We start from the raw sequence: 19088 nt of genomic DNA on the forward strand, positions 1-19088 counted from the left end.
TCCGGACACTGGATGTCTGACTGTCCACTCAAGAAGGAGTTTGAGGACTTTAAAAACCAGAAGGACAGGTGTAGCAGGATAACGTATTATGGAATGAAGTCTGAGCTATCCCAAACTGGGCCTAAGGTTTGGGCCTGCTGGGCCTCAGTTCCAGGCCTGTGTTGAAGCAGATGAGCTTGTGGCACAGTTAGAATTTAGGTTAAGGTGTGTGCATGCATTAGATAGGACAGTTAGAGCAGAAGTATGGGAGCTACCTTAAGCTGAGATCGTTCACGTTTTTGTTCACGCTGAATGCCAAGTAGAATGCACCTGCAATTGTAAATTATTTCAAACCGTATATAATCGGGCATTTCAAGAATAAAGAGAATATATGATCTGACCATATTGGTTGTACTCTGCGTTGCTGTGTCCAGCCTCCATTAATAGAGCCCTGGCAATACCATGGCGCCCGGATCCAGGGACTCTCTTGTTTTGCTTAGATGCCATTTGCTTAGATGCAGAATTTTATTACGCTTGAATACAGATTGTTTGGGGTTTTTTGCTTAGATGCAGAGTTTTGAATTTTTATTTTTCATTTAAATACGGATTTTGCTTGAATATGGTGAAAACTCTGCACTTGTGTCTGCACCGTGTGCAAAGTTTGGACGGAATATCCAAACCGGCCACATGGCAACTTCCACTGCCACTTCTGGAAACTTGGACCCGGTCCAGTCCGACGTTCCCACACTGTCACAGCTGGCAACGGTGCAGCCCGCCACCCATACACAGGCAGCCCCCTGCCAGAATCTGACTCAGACGGAGAGAGTTCTGAACCTGATGTTCATCGTGCACCACAGCCGCAAGAAAAAGTACGGCATTCAGATGAATTACAACAAAAATAACTAAACTCGCCGAGCTTTCTAATCACCAGAGCCAGCTTGAGCAGCAAGCAGTTGTGGCATCCAGAATTTCTCCGCAAAAAATGCAAAATCTATCAGCTTTGTCTTCCTGACAACCTGACCAGGCATTGCCACCTGCTGCACAGCAGATGGCGCTGCCTGCCACCCAACAAGATCCGACTCAAAAGTGCTGGCCTGGTGTTCTACAAGAAGCTGTTTTAGATGGTGATTTTAAAGCTGCCAATTCCATTGTTTGCCCAGTCACCATCAAACAAAACCAGGCTAGGTGGGAACCCCACGAGTGGAAAGTGTTAAATTCAGCCAAGCAAACAGGTATTAGGTCCGAAGCAGCCAAGACTATAATACAATACATTTTTACTGCCGATCTCCTTTGGCCAGCACACTGTTCCAGCATTGCATCTTTACTATTGACACCCTCAGTTTCTTATTTTTGAGAGGGAATGGAGATATTTAGCCACCAAAGAAGCAAACAGACATCAAATACTGGAAGATCCATTTTATGGAATCCAACCAGCTATGTTAACAGGGCAAGGACCATACGCTACAACCAATGTACAACTGACATTTCCAATTGAAATCCACCAGCTGTCTCAGGCATTGGCCCACAAGGCTTTGCTACTGGTTCCAGACAAGAAAAAACCTGCATCATATGCAAATGTTAAGCAAGGAGTCACCGAGGCATACGGTCAGTTCATCGATCGCTTGTCTGCAGCTTTAAAAGATGCCCAAGATTTACCCGCAGAAGTGCAGGAACATCTATTTCGTTCCCTTGCTTTTGAAAATGCCAACGCACGCACCAGGACTGTGTTAGCTTCCCTTCCTCAAGGCTGTGCAGTTGATGAGATGTTAGTAAGAGCAACCAGAGCGGAACAGAACAACCAAACAGCAGCATTCACAGCAGCTGTGCAGAATGCAATGCAGCAACAGGGACATATCATTGCAGCTGCATTGACCGGAAGAAATATCAGCCATTCCAGCAACAACAGAAGACCAGCATCTGGCGTTGTTTGCTTCCGCTGTGGTGATACAGGCCATTTCAAACGAGCCTGTCAAAAGACTGTGTGGTGTCACAAATGTAATGCAGACACTCATGCCACTGAAGCTTGTAGGAAGCAGGGAAACTTCAAAACCAGCGCGCTAAGGCAGCGCACCAAGACACAAATCAACGCCTTGACTCACAAGACCCCGAAAGTGGTTTCCGAGTTAAGAACAGGCCTGCCACATAGGAAGTCTTGGTGTGCATGTAACAACAGCAGGAAAAGTTACCTTACAAGACAAAGAAGTAACCCTGATTCCCACCAATGTATATGGACTAACGTACAGCACAATCTCTTTAGCTGGAGGTTTGTTGCTGGGAAGATCCTCCACAGGCAAACAGGGTGTGATTGTGATTCCAGGAGACATCGATGCAGATTACAACAGACAAGTGAAAATAATGGCTTATGCCTTGCAGCCACCTGTGACCATTCCAAAAGGGAGCAGAATTGCTCAAATTATCCCATCTGAAAACATTTTGCCACATTGTCAACAGCCAAGAGAACCAGCTGAAAAAGAGAGAGGAGATGGAAGCTTTGAATCAACTGGCCACGATGTCCTTCTTACAATAAGCCTGAAAGATCACCCGCGCATCACAGTGAAGTTACATCACGGTAACCAGATCATCACTCTATCACCAATTCTCAACACAGGCAGACATTTCCATCATCAATCAAATGTACTGGCCATCAAATTTGCCTTTGCAATCTCTCTACATCCATGTTGTAGGAGTGGGTGGAATGAGTGTTCCCTCAATGAGCGCAGACCCTATCAGCATTATCTTTAAAGACAATCAAGTCATCGTAACTCAACTCCACGTTATGCTTTTGCCCAAAAAACATCGAGGATTGCTAGGCAGAGACGTGCTTTCTCAACTGGACATGGTTCTAACCACTGACCAGCATTTTCTTTGATGGCCACTGCAGAGCAGCCACTCATTCTGAAAATCACCTGGTTGACTGAAACTTCTGTATGGGTCGAGCAGTGGCCAATGACAGAAGAAAGGCTGCAAATTACTAAACAATTGGTACAAGACCAACTTGAAGCTGCTCACATTCGACCCTCAGTGAGTCCGTGGAACACACCAATTTTTGTTATCCCTAAAAAATCAGGAAAACTGAGATTGTTACATTATCTCCGCAAAGTCAATGAACAAAGTCAGGCAATGGGCGCTTTGCAGCCTGGCCTGCCAGCACCAACCATGATACCTCAAGGGTGGAACATCTTATCATCAATTTAAAAGACTGCTTCTTCACCATCCCGCTTCATCCGCAAGACACTCAACGTTTTGCCTTCACCGTGCCATCTGTCAACAGAGCAGCCCCAGCACAACGATATGAATGGACCGTATTGCCCCAGGCAGGGAGAAAATCACCGACCGTGTGTCAGTTGTTTGTTGATTTGGCCTTGCAACCAATTCGCCAGCATTTTTCCAGTGAATGATTTATCATTATGTCGATGACATTCTTATTGCCACCAAACAACCATTGGCAGAAACAGATTTAAACTGGTTGATTGCACAATTGAAACATCGTAGACTGACTGTAGCCCCAGAAAAAATACATCGGTCAGATCCTTGGAAATATTTAGGCTGGCTGATCACAAATGCACAAATTCACCCACAGAACATCACTTTACACACCAGCATTGCCACCCTGCATGATGCCCAGAGACTTTTTGGAGACCTGCAGTGGGTTCATACCATTGTAGGAATCACCAATGATGACTTACAACCATTTTTACTGTGGCTTCATGGTGGTGATGCCAGCAGCCCCAGAAAGTGCACCCCCGAACAGCAAAGAGCTTTGGTTCAGGTATCAGAAAAGTTACAACGTGGTTGGAGTTGTCACCATATAGAGCATCTTCCACTATCACTTTCACTTTCCAACGCTGATGCCTGTCCATTTGCCATTGTCTTTCAATGGCAAAAGAAAAAGGGGCAACACCAATCTAGGTTTGGTTCAACAGCAAGCGTGCTGGAATGGGTGTTTTTACCTGTGCAACCAAAGAGCCGTGTCATGACCAGAACAGATGCTCTTGCTGCATTGATAAAAAAGGGCAGAGGTGGAATTGTAGAGATAAATGGAAAGGAACCAGCAGATACCAGCGTTCCTGTGAGAAGTGAAGATTTAGAGTGGAAGCTGAGACATTCTGTCGCAATGCAAAAAGCATTGTTGGGTTTTACAGGTGTGGTTCACAATCAGCAGCCAAAAAGCCCAATGTGGACTCTAGTCACGCACTACCAGTGGCTAGAGAGTCCTTTGTGTTCCTTGACACCAGTTAAAGGAAGAACAGTTGTTACTGATGCTGGCCGAAAAACAAGAAGGGCTCTGTGTGTGTGCCAACAGCAAGGAGAAGGGATGCAACATTTACTTAAGAGTGAAGCAGGAGACAGTCTGCAAACCCTTCAACTGAGGCCAGTGTGTTGAGCTTTGCAAACCTGGAACAAAAATCCACTCAATGTTGTTTCGGACTCTTTATATGTGGTTGGAGTCGTGCAAAGAATTGAGGATGCACTCATCAGGACCACCCAGAATCAGCGCCGTGGAGAACTGCTTTTGCAATTAAGAAGTGTACTGAAACAGCATCAGCATGCCTTTTGTGTCATGCACATTCGCAGCCATCAGTGCGACAGCGGTTTAGGAGAAGGCAATGCACGAGCAGATGCTGCAGTCAGTTACATTGCCCATATCCCTCCAGAAAACAAATTTGTGAGGGCTTGTGACAATTATGAGAATTTTCATCAAAATGCTAGAGCTTTGCGCTGACAATTCCAGATTTCCCTGAATGATGCACAAGGGATTGTGCTTACCTGCCTTCAATGTAGTCATCATGGGCCTGGCCTTGGCCTGGGCCCCCAACCCAAGGGGAATGAAAGCTTTAGAATTGTGGCAGATGGATGTAACTCATGTTCCAGAATTTGGAAGACTGAAATATGTCCATGTCACTGCTGATACCTATTCTAAATTTATCTGGGCCACAGCGCAGTCCGGCGAGAGAGCTTTGAGTGTCTTTGCTGAAAGACACCTGACTGTTTTGCAGTGATGGGAGTGCCTGTAGAAATTAAGACCGACAATGGGCCAGCCTATGTTGGTCAGCAAGTTGCTAGATTTATGCAAAAGTGGGGAGTCAAGCGTACCACCAGAATCCCTCACTCTCCCACTGGTCAAGCCATTGTAGAAAGAGCTAATCGGATGCTGAAAGAATATCTAGCAAAGAAAAAACAGAATGATGAGTCTGACGTAACTAGTTGATTATCCAAGGTACTGTTCACTTTAAACTATTTGTGCCTAGCAGAAGAGAAGAGCCTGCAGTTGTCACACATGACCATGCAGTGAAAGAAGGAAGACCACAAGCGATTCCAGGGCTTTATGTATATCACAAAAATATGCCAACAGGCGAATGGCAGGGACGGAGTCCTGTGTTGTTTAATGGCTGTGGTTATCTGTGTGTTTCCACAGGAGAAGCAGGACCTGTTTGGGTGCCGAGCCAATTTACCCATGCATGTCCACAGTCAGAGATATCAGCTAACAGTGATAACCACAGTGACAGCAGTGTCTTACCTGGAGCACGATGTGAAGACCCTGAGACTGTTGAAAATTGACTTTTGAATTAGAAAAGATAGTTATACAGTTACAGTTATAAGATTAAGTTTAGTGATAAGTCATTTTTAGTATTTAAGATTAAGTAATAAGCAGGTGCTGTTTGTTTTGCTTTTCTATGAGAGACAATCAAAACTATGAATAGAATGTTAAGTATTGAAATGTTTGTTTTAGTTAGTGCCTTAATAGAAAGAGGATCAGGAATGCTTGAGATTGACCCAAGAAAAAATATGTGGGTCACTGGGGCCAATCGGTGCAAACAAGATTCATTTTGCATTTTACACCATCAAATCCTTTTCAGACTTGCTTGACTGGAGTCCCAGTAGACTCCATGACAGAGTTCAGAACCTGGTCTCAAATCAAAATTAATCCAAAGAGTGTTTTGGGAATGCAAGCTGTTGCCATTGCACAGAATCTTAAAGTTGCTAGTACTGAGCCCCAAGAACTCAATCTATTGGGTTCTGTGCCAGGGAATTACTGTTTGATCTTTGCACATCTTATCATGAATTCAAGTTTGTTAATTGTAGACAAATGGCAACTGAAAAATGGCAACACTTGGTTGTCCCGCCAGTCCGCATTGTACTATAATTATACCGAGTACTGCAATAATTGGACTGAGTCTGTGATGCCACTGAAAGGTGTTGCAAGAAAATGACCGCCAGGGATTTTTCTCATTTGTGGAGATAGAGCCTGGTCTGCAGTGCCTCAAGAAGCTATAGGAGGTCCATGTTATTTTGGTAAATTACCATTGTTTGCTCCTAGCATTCATCAAGTTTTAGGGTTGTCTAGAAAGACCCGACAAGTCAAACGCAGTATGTCTCAATTAAGCCCCAACTGTAAAGATCGAGTTGACTTATGGCAACCTGCAGCTGTAATATCGGCATCATTCTTTGCCCCAGGAGTTGCTTCAGCACAAGCTCTCACGCAATTGAAAAACTTAGCCAGCTGGACAGGAAAACAAATTAATATAACATCTAATCTACTAAGTGAGCTTGCCAAAGATGTTCATGACATTTGTCATGCAGTCCTCCAAAACAGAGCAGGAATCGACTTCCTCCTTGTAGCACAAGGGCATGGAAGTGAAGAATTTGAGGGCATGTGCTGCATGAATTTATTCTCAATCGATTTACAAGCAGCTGTCACAGCTGAAAGATAATATGAGAAAACTTGTAGTGGTAGACACTCCGTTTGACAAATGGCTCGCATCATGGGGTTTTACCAGGTGGATCAAAGATTTGATCAGTTTTGCTATAGTGATTCTCATTGCTATTATAGTCATCTTAATTATCGTGCCTTGCTTGTTATGATGTATGCAAAAATTAGTCAGCCGTTCCTTAAGGGCAGTTTGGATAGCTCAAAAAAAAAAAAGAGGGAATTGTAACTGGATTTCTTCGAGATCACGGGCATGATGTGCTGTGGGAAGAGATTTGAGCTATCCCAAACTGGGCCTCAGATTTGGGCCTGTGTAGAAGTAGATAAGCTTGTGGCACAGCTAGAAATTAGGTTAAGGTGTGTGCATGCATTAGATAGGACACTTAAGAGTAGAATCACGGTAGCTGCTTTAAACTAAGATTGTTTACATTTTTGTTCACGCTGAATGCCAAGTAGACTGCACCTGCAATTGTAAATTATTTCACACTGTATAAAACCAGCCATTTTCGAGAATAAAGAGGAGAATGTATGATCTGGCCATATTGGTTGTACTGTGCGTTGCTCTGTCCAGCCCCCATTAATAGCACCCTGGCTATAGATATATCCCATTCCCTACCATCCACAAGCCCCTGGGAAGATTAAAAGATATAATGGGCTGCTAAAAACTATGTTCAGGGCATTAGGTAATGGGACATGGAAGCACTGGGATGCAAACTTGGCAGAAGCCGCTTGGCTAGTCAATACTAGGGAATCTCTAACTGCCCTGGTCCCACCCAAACTAAGCCCTTAGACACCATGGAAGGAAACAGGGTTTCTGCATTACACATAGGGAAGTGGGTGGGGAAGTCAGTGTGGATTTCTTCCCCCATGGGAAAAGGCAAACCCATTCATGGGATTGTCTTTGCTCAAGGACCTGGGGGTGCTTGGTGTGTGATTCGGGAGGATGGGGAGACCCGGTGTGTACCTCAAGGAGATTTAACCTTGAGGTAAGAATAACTTATAGTGTAAGTTGTATGTTACAGGAGGTAAAGTAGCAGGAGGGACACGAACTGACAAAGAATGAATTCTGGCAAGGAGCAAGAAAAAGGCAATGTTGAACAGGGATGACGCCACTGCCCAACCATCAAGTGTACTATTTCTCCTGTCCTGACCCCACCTCCTGCTGGAATGGAGATCACCCAGAGGGATGTGAAAGGACAGGCGATAGTAGTTAATAAAAAGTATGATTGGTCTAGAGAAGGCTTAAGGATTCTAGTAATGAGAGTATATAGACTATATGGGATCCCAGCATGACACAAATGGTATGGAATAAGGGGTGGAGATTGTACTGGGTCTGACCAAGGTAAAGTTCATACTCTTTACAGTGCTGTGCTTTGCATTGGTAGCTGGACGGGTGTTGATAACAGACCAGTCTTTTGACTACTACCGAGCAGCACTGCTCCTCTGACATTCCTCTCCACATCAAAGGCCATGGGAGTGGGCAAGATCCTGGGAGGGGAAACAACCAGGTCAGCTGACCCAAATTAGCCAAAAGAATATTCCATACCATATGACATAAGCTCAGATATAAAAGCCAAGTGCGGGCCAAGTAGTTCTACAGAAACAATGAGCTCATAGGTCTCTCCAACACAAGGCAGGGGGAAACTGCCCCAGCCCTGGCCTCCAGAGCGCTCTTTACCTCAGTTGATACTGTTCATATCAAGCAAGGCTGGCTCAGATATGTAGAGTTATTATTGTTTATGCAAATTAAAAACAAAGAAGGAAAGTTAAAAGCTGGATGGGTACATAAGGACAGTGGGAATGACAGATTTCTTCCAAGGATGTAGCGTTGCATTTCACCCACATTTGAGACTAAATTCTACTGATTTGGACCAAGGTGGATGGGCCACCTATACTTAGCCCAGAACAGGAACATAGATGAAAATATATGTTCAATAAATTGCCAAATGCCTCATCATCTAATTAGTGGTGTGAAGGAATGAATCAATGAATGAATGAGATTCCCACAGTCCCTACCCACTATCCAGTGAAACCACAGACAAGGGCAAGGCCTTGGCAGAATCAGCAGGGAAAGCAGACCCTGTCAAGCCTGGTGCACTCTCAACAGTGTGGGATGACCCCCTGCTGGTGTCCCAGCCGTCGGTAAAATACCACTACTCTGATCATTTTGGTGAGCAGACCTGGCCTCCAGAGTAGAGGAGGGAAGGCCTCCCATGCCAGCAGCAGCCAGACCATGTCTGAGACCCCAGTGCATAGACCTGGCCTTCTGTGACCAGGCTTGGCATGCTGGGGACACGGGGTACAGCTGGTCCCCTGCTCCAGTGGGGTGAGGTGGCCTCCCATCCCAGCAGAGAGCAGACCTGCTTCCTGTGACCAGACCTGGCCAGTGGGGGACACTTGGGACACCTTATTTTACTCTAGCACTAAACACAGAGGCTTAGCATTGATTAGATTGGTGGGACTCATCCCTGGCATTCAAGCTAGGAGATTGCACAGACCAGCAAAACCTTTGGAGGGGATAATCAAAGAGTTCCTAAGAAAGAGTGGTGTAGAAGCTAAGTATGTCAAGTTATGGATAACAGCCAGAGCAGACAAAAGCAAATCCTCTCAATATGGACTGCTAAGCCAAAAGTCACTTTACAAGTACCAGCAAGGGAGGAATTGTCTGAATGGAAAAGGCCAACCCCAAAATTTAAATATCCAAAACCATGTGACTGGAGAAACAAAGAATTTTAAAACTGGAAACACCTTGTATCCCAAGGCCCAATAGCACACTTTGAGAATGACACCATTAGCAATGCCTGCATTACACACTACAGAGAGAGTGTTTCCCAGGCCTGGGTTCTGGTGCCATCCCTGCTCACGCAGTGCCTGAGCAGCTCCCGGCGAGTCCTGCCACACGTTCCTCCCCTCACCTCCCTCAACCACCACACCCCCACTCCAGTCCCTGGTCACATCACAGTTGTCTCCAGCCTGCTCAGAAGCAGAGAGATCACAAACAGGCACAGTGACTCCATGGTGACACGCCACAGCTCCTTCATCTTCCAAAGACTTGCGAGGTCCCAGGCAGTCACCAGCGTCCATGAGGACAACAGAGATGTCTCTACATGTTAAGGAGCCCATTTGGCACAGGCACTCACTGAGGTTCTGTGGTCACATCCCAGAGGTCTCCAAGCTCCTAAGGAACACTGAGGGCATGGGCAATCCCAGGGGTTCCATGGGGACATCCCAGGAGTCTCCCCTTTGCCAAACCACACTGACTTCACAGACTGTCACAGGGTCTCAACAGCAGCATCACAAGTGTGTCCAGGCTGCTAAGCAGCCGTGAGGTCACTGGCACTCACAGGGGTTCCACGGTGACATCCTAGAAGTCTCCATGCTGTTAAAAAGCTGCAATGTCACAGGCACTCACAGGATCTACAGCGACATTCTCCAAGGGTGTCAAAGGCTGCAAAAGAACCATGAGGTCACACGCTGTTACAGGGACCCCAGAGGGACATCCCAGGGCTCTCCAGGCTGCTGAAGAACCACTTTGTCACTGCCACCCTGAGGGCTTCCATCGTGACATGCCAGCAGCCCCTGTGCTCCTAAAGAACTGTGAGGTCACAGGCAATGACAGCAGCTCTGTGCTGACATCCCATCTGTCTCTAGGCTGCCAAAGAACTCAGATGTCACCGGCACTGACAACAGCTCCATGGTGACATCCCAGGTTTCTCTGAACTGCTGAAGGGCAGTCAGGTCAAAGGCCCTCCCAAAGCTTCCATCCTCTCATCCCAGAGGGACACAGGTTTCTAAAGAACCCTGAGCTCACCTGCACTCACAGGGCTTCCACGGTGACATCGCAGAGCTCTCTGGGGCTTCTAAGCAGCCAGGAGGTCACTGGCAGTGACAGGCACTCCATGGTCACATCCTAGAAGGCTCTGGGCCGCTAAAGAGAGGTCAGGAGCAGTCACAGGTATGCCACGGTGACATCCCAAGGCTCTTTAACCTTCCTCCCCTCTCAGTCACCCTCACCGCCGCCACTGTCCCTCCCCTGCGCCTCACCACGCCGCACTGCGCCCGCGGAGGGAAGGAGCGAGCCTTTAGGAGCCGCCACAATTACTGTCCCCTCTCTCCCTTCCCCGTCCCATCCACGGGCAGGCAGCAGGTGAGATCTCTAAACCCGGGAAGCGGCTCTCTAAACCCGCCCTGCCCCTGCCTCGCCTCCCGCCTTCATTTCTGCTTCACTCCCTCGCCCCGCTGCGCTCCCGCTCGCCCCCGCCTCGGGCCGAAGGAGCGGGAGAGGCGTCGGAAAAACGCCGCGGAACAGCGGCAAGAGTCCAACCGGCCCACGCAGCAATCTCCCTCGCGAAGAGACACCACGCACCGCCCGCCGCCACCCGCAGCCCGTGCCCGGCCTCACCCGTGCGCCGCTGCCCCGCTCGCCCGACGCGCTCGCTGCCCCCGCGCCGCCTCCTCCTCTCCCGGCCCGGGCGGCGGGAAAAGCCCTTCCCGTGGTGCCCCGCGCCACCGCCCGCCCTCAGCGCGGAGCGCGGGCCGGCCCCGAAAGGCGGCGCGGGCAGCGAGGGGAAAACAGCGGGGAAAAAGAGAAATCGCCAGGAAAAAGCGGCGTGGAGAGCGGGCTGGGAAAGGGAAACGAACAGCTACCGCAGCCCCGCCCTACGGCTCCTGCTCGTAGCCGCGCCGAAAAATAAACCAGCGAAGAAAAGCAAAATTACCTCCTCTCGCAGCGCGGAACCGAAACCGAAAGGCGGCCGAGGGCGCCGGGCCCTGCGCTGCGGCGGCGGGCGGGGGAGCTCGGCCGGGCCGGTGGCTGCGGGCCGGGCGGTGCCGCCGGGCCGCGATCCCCTCAGCCGGGCCGCGTGTGGGGCTGCGGGGGGCGGCGGGGCGGGGCGAGGGGAGGCGGCTCGGCGGGAGAGCGGCGGGGCTGCCGTGGGGGCGGCAGGGAAAACAAAAATATCTTAAAAAAAAAAAAAATCCGACAGGGCCTTGTAATAAACGGGGAGCTTGACTCACCCAGTATATCAAGCAACAATCAATTTATTAATTTATTAGTTCAAATGAAAAAATGTGTGAGCAAAGCAGCGCGGCGCTGGGTACAGTGGATGGGGTCTCCCCTCCAGCTGCACACCCACTGTTAATTCTTGCTGGGATTTATTGAGCGTGTTCATAAGCATTTCTCAGCAGGGTTTATTTTTGTGGTTTCCTCCTAGTTTCTATTTGTGAAGTCGGATTTCTATACTTTAGGTTTGAAAATAAGTCTTATTTCTGTACTCCATTCTGATCAGTTCTTATTTGTGATGTCGAGTTTCTATACCCCGGGGTTGTGAATCAGTCATGGTCATGTTCATCTTCCCTTCTCAGTCATACACCTGTGACGGCGATGTCCAGCTTCCTTTTCCAGCATTGTAAATCAGTGATGATGATATCCAGCTTCCTTTTGCAGGACCATAAATCAGTGATGCTGATGTCCAGCTTCCCTTTCCAGGATTGTAGCTTGGGATAAACTTGCTTCCCTCCTTTCTTTAGGTGATTACAAATCCTTCTGTATTTTCTAAAGCTCTAGTTCAAAACCTCTTATTACAATGCAGCTTAAAGCTTATCATAATTTTATTTTCAAAAGAAAATAATCATAATACTTTCACATTCTTCTATCCTGTATGGTAAAGGCCTATAAAACTCATATTAACTAAACCCCCTAAAACTTATATTGTGAAATCTTTAAAGCTTACATTATTCATCTATAAACACGCAAAACTTTTATTCAAAAGCTTCTTTCTATGTCTCTTCTGGCTGTTTATTAAAGCTGGTTTTTATAACTGTCCCATGGCCACATTCAACTGCACAGGCCACCTTTATCTACCTGACACGAAACACAACCCCACATTTCACGTTATCAAGAAACATAAGATGTGGTTGCTATAGTTATTACTCCTTAAGCAAGCAGCTATTTTGAGTTACAGCTGAAAAGGTAAAGATACTAAAGCTTTGTGATCAATAAACTGATTTTTTTGCATCCAAGCAATCAGTCCTGTCTCTTCCATCACCATCACACAGAGACTGCTGGGATTGTGAAATTTCCAACCCTAAGGTGTAGAAATCCGACGTCACAAATAGAAACTAGGAGGAAACCACAAAAATAAACCCTGCTGAGAAATGCTTATGAACACGCTCAATAAATCCCAGCAAGAATTAACAGTGGGTGTGCAGCTGGAGGGGAGACCCCATCCACTGTACCCAGCACCGCGCTGCTTTGCTCACACTTTATCATTTGAACTAATAAATTAATAAATTGATTGTTGCTTGGTATCTTGGCTCAGTCAAGCTCCCCGTTTATTACAGGATGTGCTCCTGGAATCCCAGTGAGGGGCTGTGACACAGCAGTGCCGTAGCTCACTAAAGTCACCTGGGATGTGCCCACTGAAGGGCTGTGAGAGCCTCTGAGAACAGCGGCTCTTCATCATCCCCACACAGCTCTGGGATGTTCCCATGGGAGCCCTGCGGACGCAGGTGAGCTCAGGCATCTTAGGAAACCTGTAACCACCCAGGGTGTAAGGATGGAGACAGGGTCCCCATTAATTACATGGAAGCTGGGCTGAGCAACGCAGAGCACAACCACTATGGTGAAATGATACGTTCTCTTATTCCTGAAATGGCTGGTTAAATACAGATAATTTACAGTTACAGGTGTTTTCTAATTGTTATTCAGCATAAAAAGGAATGCAAACAATCTCAATTTAAGGTAGCTACCATAATTTCACTATAACTATCCTGTCTAATGCATAAACCCACCTTAATCTAAATTTTAACGGCACCACAGGCTTATTTACTTCCACACAGGCCTGAGCCTGGGCCCCATTTTGGGATAGCTCAGATCTCATTCCAAAATACCTCATGTTCATGTTCTCTAAGAAATTCTGTTACATAAGGATGGAAGCCCTGACCGTGCCTTTGCTGTCCCTGCCCTGGAGCAGTCTGGAGACCCCTGGAAGGTCGGGGCAGGATGCTTTGGGCTGGCTGCTTTGCCTTGGAATGGGGTCAAGGCAGTAGGAAAATGTCCCATTTACAAAGCTCTCAGTTGTATTGAGAGGGGCACAGTGTGATCTTTTAGATTTGACTTCTTGTGCATCTCCTTATGGCTGCTGCCCCGGAATGAAAGAGCTGACCTAAAAGTGACCCAAAGACCCAAAATTGACCCAAAGGTTTCACAGATGAGCTGCTGAAGTGCCCTGGACAAGGCTGCCTTCCAGACAATCCCTTTCCCTGTAAATATCAGTAGCTTAGAGACAGAACTGATGTCACGATGCTCATCCTCTTGCAGCCTCTGAGCTCAGTGTGCTCAAAGACATTGGAGAGCCCTGGGGTGTCCCCGTGGAGCCCCTGGGATTGCTGGGGAGCTCAGTGTTCCTCGGAGCACGGACAGCACTGGGGTGTGGCAGTGGCCCCTGTGTGACCATGGGTGACAGGACAGCTCTTTGCCAGCCTGGAGGGCCCTGGGGTGTCAGCACGGAGCCCCTGGCAGATGCTGGGACATCAGGGCCCCTCAGCAGCCTGGGGACAGCCCTGCTGTGACAAGTGACACCCAGTTCCAGCCTGGCAGGGAGCTGGGGGTGCTTTGGCAGCTGGCAGAGCCCTGGCACGTCCCCGTGGAGCCTCTGGCGTTGCCCCTGCCCTCGGTGTTCCTGAGGGGCACGGAGAGTGCTGGGAGATCTTTCTGGAAGGGCAGGGAGTGCCTGAGCCCAGGGGGCTGCGTGGCACACAGAGACCCCTCTGCTGTGGCTGTCAGTGCCCGCCAGCTGCAGGGGCTCTGGAGGATGAGGAGCCCTGGGCTGGCACGGGGTGCCAGCGTGGAGGGGCTGTGCTCAGCTGGCATCTCCTGCCTCGTGGGGCTGCAGGGCCCTCGCCTCCCCTCGCTCAGCCCCACCGGGATGGGAGAAATGCTGCTGAGGCCTCGGTCTTGAGGAGCTGCAGCTGGGCCCAGCTCTGCTGGGGCTTAGCACAAACACTGGCTGCTCCCTGCCAGGGCTGCTGCCTCATCTCCTGCTGGTTTTGTTTTTCATTTTCCCAGCCTTGGGAAGATTGTTTATGTCTGAATGGCAAACACTGGGTGCAGCTGTGCCTGTCCTGGCTGGGATGTGGGAGAGGGGCTGCTCTCCTGGAGTCTGGAGTCCTTTCCAATTGTCACTCAGTTCTGCCTGGAGGGAAAGTTCCTCTGCAGAGGTGGTCACTCCTTTAGGAGTCCTTTTCTGGGATGCTGGGTTTGAGTTCAGTTCTAAGTGAAGTCTTGTGGAGCTGGAGCCTGGTTAAGTTGAAAAGCTCCGAGGTGTTATTGCACCACTGAATGGTTCAGTTGAACTCCTCAGTTCCATTGCTGCTGAGCTGAAGTGCTGTTAAGTGAAGAGCTCTGCAGCCTTTGGGCCAGGTCCTTTTGATCCTTTCTCTTGACATCACCTTCACACAGACACACACACTGCCAGAGACAGACAGTTCTCATTTGGTTGCATTTTGGATTGCCTGACTCTGCATTTTGGATTGTTGCTTTTCCTGCCTGTGCCTTCAGCCTTATCAAGGTAGAAGCTGTAAAAGGAGGCCTCAGAAACAGAAGGAGCAGCAGAATTTAGAATTATCTGCAACTGCAAAGCTGGAAAGAAGGAAAAGTTGCACCAGTACAGCAAGCAAGGACATGAAACCATAGTCTGAGTGTTAGGTTTGGCTAGGACAGATCTTAAGACCGCAGAAAAATATGCTTAGCAAGACAGTAGAAAGTTTTGAACTGAATAATGGGATATTGTTTATTGTCAATAGAAAGCATCCAAGTTAGCATTGTTTGAAGCAGGTGTACGTGTGCTGTCAGTGAGTGGCTAGAACAATTGTCTGGAAGCTTTAGCAATATGCTCTGGGCTTGAATGTTTTCAAGATGCCCTGGAACAAAGAGATCTTTGCCTGCTGCTGGCAGCACGTGAACTGTTGCCATATTTAATTGTCTCAGCCTTGGTGAATCCAGCCCCGGCCTCTATCGCACAGGAGCTCCCCTGTTCACAATTTCTATCCCTGCAGGGTCAGGTTATATACAGTTTTTGCCGGAGAGGGCATTGCTTCATACTTCTTTGTCCTTTTTTCACTCTTTCTCCATATTAATGAAATTGTGTCCTCATTACAGGATGGTTGATTGGATTTCCATGGAGAGATGAACATTTGATTCGATTGCAGGGAATCTTGTATTGGGATGCACACCCCGGATGATGAAGTCAAGATCCATCTCTTCTCATGGCCACCCTCCTTTCTGCTGTAAATCATGGTCCTTACCCAAGTTTCCAGCAAGGGCGTTTTTCAATTCTTAATCCTTTTACTTTATTTCCAATCACGGGTGACTGCTGCTGTATTCCCCCTAAATGCAGCTGTATTTATATCATCGATATTTCATGAACATGGATGATTATACATTTATATTGCATGAACACGAATTACATCATATATTCCACTGGGCTGCCAGCCCTGAGGCCCTGGCAGTGCCTGTGCCCCCAGGGCTCCTCAGCAGCTGCAGCCCCCTGAGATGTGCCCACGACTCTGCTGGGAGCCCCCAGGGGGGGCTCGGTGTTCTTTGGGGACAGGGAGAGCTCTGGCATGTCCTTTGGGGACAGGGAGAGTGGGGACAGTGTCTGTGTTCTTTGGGGACAGGGAGAGCTCTGGCATGTCCTCTGGGGACAGGGAGAGTGGGGACAGTGTCTGTGTTCTTTGGGGACAGGCAGAGCTCTGGCGTGTCCTTTGGGGACAGGGAGAGTGGGGACAGTGTCTGTGTTCTTTGGGGACAGGGAGAGCTCTGGCGTGTCCCCACGGAGCTCCTGTGACAGCGCGGGGCACCCGCAGAGCCCTGGGCAGCCCGGAGCCCCGGGGATGTCAGCAGGGAGAGCCTGTTCCAGGCTGGGTGTGCCCTGAGGGGTCTTTCAGAGCACGGAGGGGCCTGGGTGAAAAGCACAGCTCACTTTTGTTAAGGTGTTTAAAGTTTAACAAAAAACTTCATGAATAAATAAATATAATAAATTTTAAAAAAAATAGACTATTAGAGACATTTAAAAAAGCAAAAGTTACACAAATCTGGGTGCCTGGCATTTCCATCCCAAGGCATGCCTTGCTTGGGAGAAATGCTGCTGAGGCCTCGGCCTTGAGGAGCTGCAGCTGGGCCCAGCTCTGCTGGGGCTTATCACAAACACTGGCTGCTCCCTGCCAGGGCTGCTGCCTCATCTCTACCTGTTGTTTTTTTTTCATTTTCCAAGGCTTGGGAAGATTGTTTTTGTCTGAGTGGCAAACACGGGGTGCAGCTGTGCCTGTCCTGGCTGGGATATGGGAGAGGGGCTGCTCTCCTGGAGTCTGGAGTATTTTAGAATAATTATTCATTTCTGCCCATCATCTTCACAAACCCACACGAACCCACACACACACACACACACACACAGAGACACAGTTCATCCCCATTTTGCTGCATTAGACAATGTCCAACTCGCAAATGTCTGCAGTTGCCTTTGCCATGCCCAGCCTGTGTTGTTTGGGTGTTGGATTGTGCTGGAACTCCCGGTGCCTGCTGGCCCTGAGCGAAGGCGCTGCTGGTGCTCCCAGTTGGGCAGAGGAGCTGCTCAGGTGAGCTGGGGGCTCTGCCTGCCCGTCAGTCCCTCGGGGCTGTCCCAGTGCATCCCCCTTGGCTCTGCTGGCAGCCTCAGCCCGTGCCAGGCACAGCTCCGGGCAGAGGGAGCCAAGGGCGCACAGCCAGGGCAGGCAGCTCACCAAAAACAAACCAGGTTTCCCTCTGCAGAGCCCAGCCTCACCTCTCACTGTGTGTCTCACACACCCCTGTGCCCAGAGGCTCCAGGTGTCCCCCAGCAGCTCCAGCACCCCGTTCCTCCCCCTGGCCTCTCCAGAGCTGCAGCCCCTGCACTTGTGGCTCTCCCCGGGTGCATCCCTGGCTGCCCCCCTGGGCCACAGCCTCAACATCCCCCCACAGCCTGCGGCCACCCCCTGCACACCCCAGGGGCTTCTTCCTGCTCAGCCCCCCCTGCTCCGCCAGGGCTCCATCCCTGTCCCTAAAGCCACGGCCAGTCCCCTCTGGGCCACCGGGGACATCTCCTGAGGGGGATGTGCTGCACTGTGAGAGCGGCACGCAAACAGCGACACGGAGGCAGGAGGTCTGCAGGGAAAAGCTGCTCCCCAAAAAGAGAACGAGCCTGTTTATTTCTTTCATTTTTATGCATTTGTGGGTCTGGTTGTGGATTGGCTTCTGGGGTTACTACCCCTTCACCCCACTGGCCAGACCAGCTGTCAACCAACATTATTTTCAGGCTAGAAATATGGAAACAAAGGACAGTGAACAAAACCAAGAAAGGTTATCTATGGTCTAAAGCATAAGAAAGTGAAAAGCTGACCCTTAATATTGTACAGAAACTAAAGAACTGACTCCATCTTATGAACAAGTAGAAGGCTTTAAGAAACCTCAGAAAAACCAGGGCAACACTGCACAGGTCGTTTTTCTCTCTTTTTTCCTTGGGACAGGTCATTGCCTCCTGCCCATCGTGTGCTGTGGCCGCTCCGTGTCCATCTGCAAACCCCTGTGGTCACTCCGGGACCCTGCTGGGCAGCAGAGCCGGTGCCTGCAGGGCAGCAGCTGCCCGGGCCAGCGCCTTTCTCTCTGCTCTGCTGCTCACAGCCAGGTGTCTTGGGTTGAAAAATGGAACTACAAATGCATATTCTATTTTCATCTGATGAAACTGGTTGGGAGATATTGTTCTTTATCTCTTGTAACTCTAGGGTGGGAAGAGGGCAGATGCATGTGCAGTTATGAATACGCAACGAGCTGGTGCTTTGAAGGAATGAGCCTTTCCCTTGGCGCGTCTGAATGCCAAGTCACACAGCCATAATTTTTGATTAAATATTTGCTTTATTTCCACCTCCAAATTGTCTTTTTATCAAACCTATAAACTGTACCAGGAGAACGACCCTCGTTTTTCACCCAGAGAGATCCAGCGAGCCCTCGGGGAGTGTCGGCAGCGCCCGCCCCCCCGCTCTCCCCGTCCACCCTGGGATGGTCCCGGTGCCGCGGCCGCGCTCGCCCGTTCTCATTTTCTCCCCGCGCCGCGCCGGGGCAGCCCCGACATCTCTGGGCAGTGCTGGGGCCTTCCCAGGGCCCCAGGGAAACCCCACAGCTGGCCAGGGTGTGAGAGTCGGGGCCCGAGGGTCCCTGGTTTTGCCTCACGACCCTCGTCAAGGCCCTCCGTCAAGGAAGGGACTGTGTGCAAGGGGCTGGGGCCTGAGCCACGGTGTGTGTGTACCAAGCACTGAACTGCAGGTGTGTCCACCGGACCGGAGCTGGCTCCCATGGGAACTTGTACGAAGACAATGGACGGCTGGACAG

General features: G+C 49.3%; 1 protein-coding gene and 1 long non-coding RNA gene across 2 annotated transcripts in view; one reads left to right on the forward strand and one right to left on the reverse strand.

Annotated features, from left to right (window-relative positions):
* Window positions 1-19088, forward strand: part of LOC134562084 (zinc finger protein 239-like) — a 200387-nt gene that overhangs the window by 142514 nt on the left and 38785 nt on the right. The window lies entirely within an intron of this gene.
* Window positions 9604-11572, reverse strand: LOC134562130 (uncharacterized). The gene is made up of 3 exons (XR_010083083.1): window positions 11091-11572; window positions 10500-10616; window positions 9604-10136 (listed from the first exon to the last, which is right to left on the reverse strand). It is a non-coding gene; the product is annotated as an uncharacterized LOC134562130 (long non-coding RNA).

This window comes from Prinia subflava, chromosome 26 (assembly GCF_021018805.1).
Source record: "Prinia subflava isolate CZ2003 ecotype Zambia chromosome 26, Cam_Psub_1.2, whole genome shotgun sequence".
In the NCBI taxonomy this organism is placed as follows: Eukaryota; Metazoa; Chordata; class Aves; order Passeriformes; family Cisticolidae; genus Prinia; species Prinia subflava.